The sequence below is a fragment of the Phyllostomus discolor genome, chromosome 1 (assembly GCF_004126475.2).
Source record: "Phyllostomus discolor isolate MPI-MPIP mPhyDis1 chromosome 1, mPhyDis1.pri.v3, whole genome shotgun sequence".
Classification (NCBI taxonomy): Eukaryota; Metazoa; Chordata; class Mammalia; order Chiroptera; family Phyllostomidae; genus Phyllostomus; species Phyllostomus discolor.
In genome coordinates this window covers 179,967,218-179,974,715 of record NC_040903.2, presented here as the reverse complement: position 1 = coordinate 179,974,715, position 7,498 = coordinate 179,967,218, and the positions used below count along the sequence as shown (strand labels likewise).

Genomic DNA, 7,498 nt, shown 5'->3' with positions numbered 1-7,498 from the left:
TCTGCATAAATGTTTACTTTGTAATTATTATTTATTGGACATGCATGTTTTATGCTCCATTTAGTATGTGTGATATACACAAAAGGAAAAATTTCCAAGTAATTGAAGTTTCTTTTTAGTTTTCAACTTCAATAAAAACGTATTTCCTAATCAGGAAGACGAACTGTTCAGTTTCTGCTTTCTTACATTTGTTGAGATTTTCCTTGTATCCTAATATTCAATCAAGGCTTGTAGCTATTTCACGTATCATATCTATCAATAAAATATGCTGGGTTTACATGTAATTTCTATATCCATTAATTTAATAGTAGTATGTTTTCTATGACTGCAGGAAAAATTATCCCAAAATTTAGTAGCTTAAAACATTTTTTGGCCTGAGAGGCTGCAGAGCCTGCGGGAGCTTGTGGGCGGAGTCTGCTGTCATGCTGTTCCTCTGCCCCGGCTGCTCTGGTCCAGGAGGAGGGACAGCGCTGCCACTGTTTAGCCTCCAACGCCTGCCCCTATGTGTGCATCACCACCAAGGTAACAAATTGGAAGTATCTGAAGCTGAAAGAAGTGGATGATGTGCTTGGTGGGGAAGCTGCCTTGGGTGACTGCTGACTCTGCAGAGATACGTCCCACACGTGAACATCCTTGTGTCTACTTCATGCAGCATCAGACCTGCTCTGCAGACGAGCCAATGACAACCTTCTGCAAGTGCTGCAATGCCTGGTGTTGACACCGCAGGAGGGACTGCAGCCACGCTGTCAGCATTCATTTACCTTATTCCCCAGAGTGGATTTCCAGCTGGGAGCAATCACTGTGTGTCCTGAGGGTCTTTGCTGGCCTGATGGAGAGCTAACCCTTTTAGGGTTGTTGGCCACGGTGTCAGGAAATGGATAGCCCCTCTGCCAGTCAGTGGATGAACTCATTCATATTAAGGGAGTTTCTGTTTTGGGGGAAGATCATCCACACTCTGTTTAAGGTCATGTTCATTCATCTTTTATATTTATTGGGCAATTAACATTCTTTTTACCATCAACCAGTACTCTTAAATATTTATATCATCTGCACAACTAAAAAAGTAAAACTTATTAGTACACTAGTTGTTTCTAATTAATTGTTCATTACACACTTATTTAATCAGAATTCATTCTGAATATTTAATTTAAATGAAAAGTTAAACAAACAAAGGACCTTTCTTAATTCACATTTTCTGTGGGTCAGGAACTTGGGTGCAGCCTACCTGGGTCCTGTAGGTTTCTCACAAGGATGCAGTCCAGGTGCTGGCTGGGGCTGCAGCCGCCTCACGGCTGGACTTGGAAGGCTCCACCTGCAAGAACGCTCATGCGGTTGTGGAGGATTCAGCTCCTTGTCATTTGATGCATGAAGGGCCAGCTCCTTGCTGCTGTTGGTAGGCAGCCTCCTTCAGTTTTTTGCCATGTAAGCCTCTCACAGCACAGCAGTTGGCTTCCATAGGAACAGGTGAGCAAGGCAGAAGCCAGGGTCCTTTAGGTGCTTAATCTAGAGTATAGGCTCCCATGTGTGTTTTGCTATATTCCACTCTTTAGAAGCAAGTCTCTAGGTCTAGCTCATGCTTGAAAGGAAGAGATTACACAAAGGCCTGAAGACCAGGAGACAAGGCACTTTGGCAACTCTATTAGAAGCTGCCTACTGCACTGATAGAGCTCACCAGCTGGCTTCTCCTTTGTTGCTTTGGAGAATCCCTAACCGTTGTTAAATAAATAAAATCCTGACTGACACTCACCCTTGACACAGAGTTTCACATGTACAAAAGCAGCTGGACCACAAACCAACATCTAACAGCCAGAGGTTGTCATTATGACTTTGGGGCTTGTATTTTAAAAACTGTTCGTTTTTTTTCTAGCCACAATACCATTTTACATATGGGAGGTATCTTTTGCAGCTGCTAAAACCTCTTGTTGAACATCCGTTTGAGCTTCTCTGGGGTCCACTGCATGTCTTTTTTGAGGTGCCCCTAAGGCCCTCAAAGTGAATTGTAGGTCTGTATCATAGGCTATGCCTAAAAACAGACCATCAGAAATAGAAATATATTTAAACAAATGTCCTATTGTCTATTTGATCTACCTTTGATTAATGGTGGGGCATGAAAATCACCCAAGACAATAGGGAATTTTTAAATTTCTCATGGTTTTAGTGCTTTTTTTCCTTTGTATTTTAATTGTCATATTGTTTGGTCAAAATAAGTCCATGCTGTAAGGTATTCACTACTGATCATTTAAAACTTACTGCCTTAAGTTCTACTTTGCCTGATATTACTTTTTTAAAAATTATATTTCACATAATTAAGTCTCTAAAATGTTTTTAATTTTTATTTATTGATTATTGATATATATATATTATTTTTTAGAGAGGGAAAAGAAGACAGAGAGGGAGAAAGAAAGAGAGGGAGAGAGATGGAAACATCGATTTGTTGCTCCACCCATCCGTGCCCTCATTGGTTGATTCCTGCATATGCCCTGACCAGGGACCAAACCCACAGCCCTGGTATATCAGGAGGACACTCCACCTGAGCTCCCTGGCCCAGGCTGCCTGATAGAACTTTGTGTTCACATTTGAAGGATAGAATTTTGGTTCCATTGTAGCTTTTGAGGAGGATCATTTTATTTTGGGTGTGCCAGTCATGACCAGTAAGTCATTGCACTTGTTTTTTTTTAAAACTTAAGTGGTAATTCTCTGGGTCATTTTTAATTTGAGGGAATTAAAGAAGTCTTTCCCAATTCATCATGAATTGTGTTGCATGGCACTTCGTGTTTTTATATACTATTTTGTACCCATGAGAAATTGATGTTGGCAATTTCTCATGGGTACAAAGTGCATTGTATAGACACCTGGGCAAGTTCATTGTTGCCCAGGTGTCTATACAATGCACTTAGATTAATCTTTTTATTAGATTAATCTTAAACACCTTTTTTTTTACTTTGAGCTTTGCTGTGTTAAAATCTATGGCCCATACTGATGCACTTGGTAACATTTGCATTGCATTATATTATTTTTAACTACTAATTTGTCCTGTGTTTCCAGTTGGATTCTGAACAGTTTCTACAAATTAGGAATCAATGTCAGCCTCTATGAACTTGACTTAAAAGTATACTTTCTTATTAGATTTGATTAGAATATGCTTTATTGTTCTTTATTGGTTTTAGCATTTAGGTAGCAAAAAGAAAAAAAGAAGTTAATTTAAGTTAATTCCTTCTTCTCTTATATACAGAGTATATGTAACCAGAGCAAGATGGATTCTAAATACCTTCTCCTGAGTACACAGTTTTTTAAAAACTGTCTGGAAGGTTGAAATTTTCACCTCACTGAGATCAGGTGAGATCTGTTGATTTGTTTCAATGAGTTATGCAATTGTAGGAAAAGACAGGGGGAGCAAAAGCCCTAATTACAGTTCCACCCCTTACCTGTAAGCTTAGCTTTCCTCTGCCTGGAAGCCCTACTGGAAATACCCAGCCTGGCAATTCTAGTCTCACTCAGGAGAGGAATTACAAGAGAAGGCATGAAACACTCTGTACCAGTAAGACAAGGCTGTTTGCACAGTGTCAAAACGGCCTAGTAAATGAACTGTTAAAATTGTTCATTTTGTTCATTATGAATTGCTATTTCCTGGATAAAATTGAAACAAGTTAATTTCCATAATTTCTATGACAGTAGGAATAAATAGGGAACAGAAATGTTTTCTCCTGCACGTATTATTTTCACCTTTGGATGGCCTAAGAAGGAAATCCTTGTATGCTAAAGTGAGAACATTCCTCATCAGATACAGAGGACTCTCTGACCAGGTCATAGCAGCCTCTTATTGAAGATACTTGTGTTTGCAGGGAGATTATGGAAGAGAACACCTTCTATTCAATATGTACTTATAACATGCTTATAGTCCTCCAATAGTACATGCTAGTTGTTTGTGAAAAAAGGAGAAAAACAGTTGAATATCTGGCCCTCAAGTCTTTTAAAGCCTGGAAAGGAAGGTGAAAACATATAATGTATCTCTAAAAATACGCAAAACGTTTAAATAACAAAAGTTTAAAAACAGCTTTATGTATTTTAATGGAGATTTCTATTCCATTAAAAGCTTAAAAATATTATTAAATCCCTAGTGGAATCTTCTATAATGTTTTTGTGGGTGAATGCCCTTTAGTTGGTTTTCTTTGACGACAGAACAATGGTCAGGCTGAGGCCCAGTCGGCATCCGTGGGAGCCCGAAGAAGGAGACCGTCTCAGGGAGCTGCTTTCCCTCTGTGGGCCCAAGGCTTGTCCCTGCCATCAGTGCTCTGAGCACGGGGAAGAATCCGGGGTGACTGCCCTGGTGTAAAGGCTGGCACTGCCTGAAGAACGTTACAGGTAAAACACTCCTGGGAGTCAGGTGTGAGTGATTAGATCTGAGAACCAGAGCTCAGAGACACATTATGAATGGAGTCTATTGCATCATTTTATTTTCTGGTCTCTTTTACCTCTCCTTTCCTTTCTTCCTCTCTCTCTTTTTTTTTTTTTTGCATGTATCAGTGATTCTCACATTGTAACATGTATGAAAGTCACCTGGTAGACTTGGTAAAGCACAGCTTGCCAGGCCTGCCCCCAGAGACTCTGGTCCAATAGTTTTGGCTGGGGCCAGAAAATCTATATTTCTATTTATGGAATTCCTTCCCTGCCCTAAAGTTTCATGAATAGCTGGCCCAGTCAGCCTTTGATGGATTTATGAACAAAAAGAACATTCTAGTTGGCCCTCTATGAACTTGGCTGGGAAGTCTATAATTAGAATCTAGATATAACCCAGAAACTTCACTGGATTCAGTGCTGCAACCTTTTGTCCAGATACACTACAAATGTTAAAAAAAAAAAAAAGAAAGAAAGAAAGAAAGAAAGAAAAAGAATTTTTCCTTTGCTCAACTTGTTCCTAAATATATTGAAACTTTGAAACTAAGAAGCAGAAAATGGTCAAATGTATGCAACTGGAAGACCGAAAGGCATGACTGAGCCATGCTAAGTTGGAACCCTTCTCATCAGCCGGCCTATCAAAAAGCTGTGCCATCCATCTCTCCCTCCCTCTCCACTGCTTGAATTCAGCAGCTCCTCACCTCTTTCTCTCCCTTGCAGGAGGGTACTCCTGGGCCTACATATAGGGTGTTTTTGTGCCCCTACAAATAGAAAGATCATAAGGAGTGGCCCTGTCCTCTGAGCTGGTGCTAGGAAAACAGGGCTGGGACTGCACTTCAGTCCCCATTCACTTGTTTAGCAGGCACCCTGGTCTAGTGCGCTCAGTGCATGGCTGCATGGGGCCCAGCATACCTGTGTTCACCCAGCTGGTGCCCCACGCGGCCCATCCACAATCCATGCCACCAGGATGATCTTCCTCCAACTCCATTCTGATAGCACCCTGGCTTCAAAGTCTCCAGTGAGTATCCAGGCCTCATGGAGCTCCAGCCCTTCACCCCTACACCCAACACCCTTTGCCATATGAAACATGCCTCTATTTTCAGCTTCTTTTCCAGCCACCTTTGCTCATAATTCCCAAAGTTCTGACAAGGGAGCTACTAACAGAACCCAGACATGCCCCACTCCTTTATGCTTGTGTGGCTTGGCATACACCATTCTTTAGACCAGAAAGATTTCCTCCATGCCTTTTCCCCTTTGCTTGGTCCCTCCATTTCTATTCATTCCTTTAAAATATAATTGTCGGGGGAAGGTAGGAGGGGGGAAGATAAAAAATAATTTCATGTAAAAGATATATGGACATGAACGCTGGCTGGTGTGGCTCAGTGGATTGAGTGCTGGCCTGCAAACCAAAGAGCTGCCAGTTTGATTCCCAGTAGGGCACATGCCTGGGTTGTGGGCCAGGTCCCCAGTAGGGAGCACGTGAGAGGCAACCACACATTAATATTTCTCCCCCTCTCTTTCTCCATCCCTTCCCCCTCTAAAAATAAATAAATAAAATCTTAAAAAAATATAGACTTAATATTTTAAAACTTGGAAAATGCAAAGAATTATGTAAAAAATGTCCATAAAAAAGTAACTGTGGTTCACATTTTGACATATTTTTTCAAGGTATATGCACAGGAAATACTGAGATTTCCTGTGTATATATATTTATGGATTATATTCAGTTTGTCTCATGCTTTTTTTTACCTACTGTTACATTGTAAGCTTTCTTTGTATTTTTAATAAATTATTTGAAAACACTTTACACTTGATCTTAGCCAAAAGGTGGAGAAACAATTGAAAACATTTTTTAAAAGATTTTATTTATTTCTTTCTAGAGAGGGAAGGGAGGGAGAAAGAGAGAGAGAGAAACATCAATGTGCGGTTGCTGGGGGCCATGACCTGCAACCCAGGCATGTGCCCTGATTGGGAATCGAACCTGTGATGCTTTGGTTCGCAGCCTGAGCTCAATCCACTGAGCTATGCCAGCCAGGGCCGCAATTGAAAACATTTTAATGGCTGCATAATTTTCATACATTTTGGGGTGTGTGTATATATATATCCAAATAGTTTGTTTAATTCTTGTTTTCATCATTTAGATGGTTTCCTTTTCATTTTTTTGTGCTATTATATATACTGCTGCAAAGAAGAGGTTTGTGTGTAACTATGTTAGCCCCTCTGATTATTTTCTGGGAGAGAATGCTAAAGTGGGGTTGCTGAAATACTAGAAAACACTTTTAGGCTCTTGATCTACACTGTCAGGTTGCTGTCAAGACAGGGTGGACACATTTAGAAACTCACCAAGGGAATATTCATGCTGTGCTAACTTAATAACGGCCTCAGTTTTTGAGAGTCATACCTTCTCTTTTTTGTTTGGTCTTTGAGAATTTGATTTTAATTTTGCAGTTTTATGATTAGGCAGGAAATTTTCCTACACTGATTAACCATACGTATTTCCTCTTATGTAAGTCCTATCTTTGTATCTTTTGTCCAGTGTTCAACTGAAGTCAAAATTCTTACTCATTTTAAATACTTGACTTCAGAGTCTTCTCCCTGAGAAATTCTGACAGTGCTCCCCTCACCCCTAGTCGAGGCCTCTCCTCTTCTAACAGGACTGCGTGCACATTCACTGCTGGGGTTTCTACCCCGCACCGTAACTATTTAGTGCCTGTCTCCCGCACTGCACACAGGCCAGCTCCGAGTCTGTGTCTTCTTTTCTCAGCACCTAACCCACTTCCAGGCACAATGTATGTGTCAATTAAGACTTACTTAATGAGCTAATGAATCAGTTGGTGAAGATCAGTGAATAGCTGAGTTTTTAACTTACCATGAGTTTCGTCAGAATAGCATATCTATATTTTGTGTTAAAGAGAAAGGACCATTAAGTCCTTGGATAAACCTATGTTGACTTGATTGAAGTAATATAAATGCTTGTAAAACAGCCTATTAAGCTGCCAGAGAATAAAATGCTGCTGGAATTGTTTATTCAAAAAAGAAAACTAAACCCTTTTTTGAAGAAAAATAATTACCTCTGCAAAATATTATAAAGTTCTGTTTATTA

General features: G+C 40.1%; 1 pseudogene; it reads left to right on the top strand.

The window, feature by feature from the left end:
* The first annotated feature begins 422 nt into the window (after positions 1-422).
* LOC114492177 lies at positions 423-841 on the top strand (annotated as a pseudogene).
* The last annotated feature ends 6,657 nt before the right edge of the window (positions 842-7,498 follow it).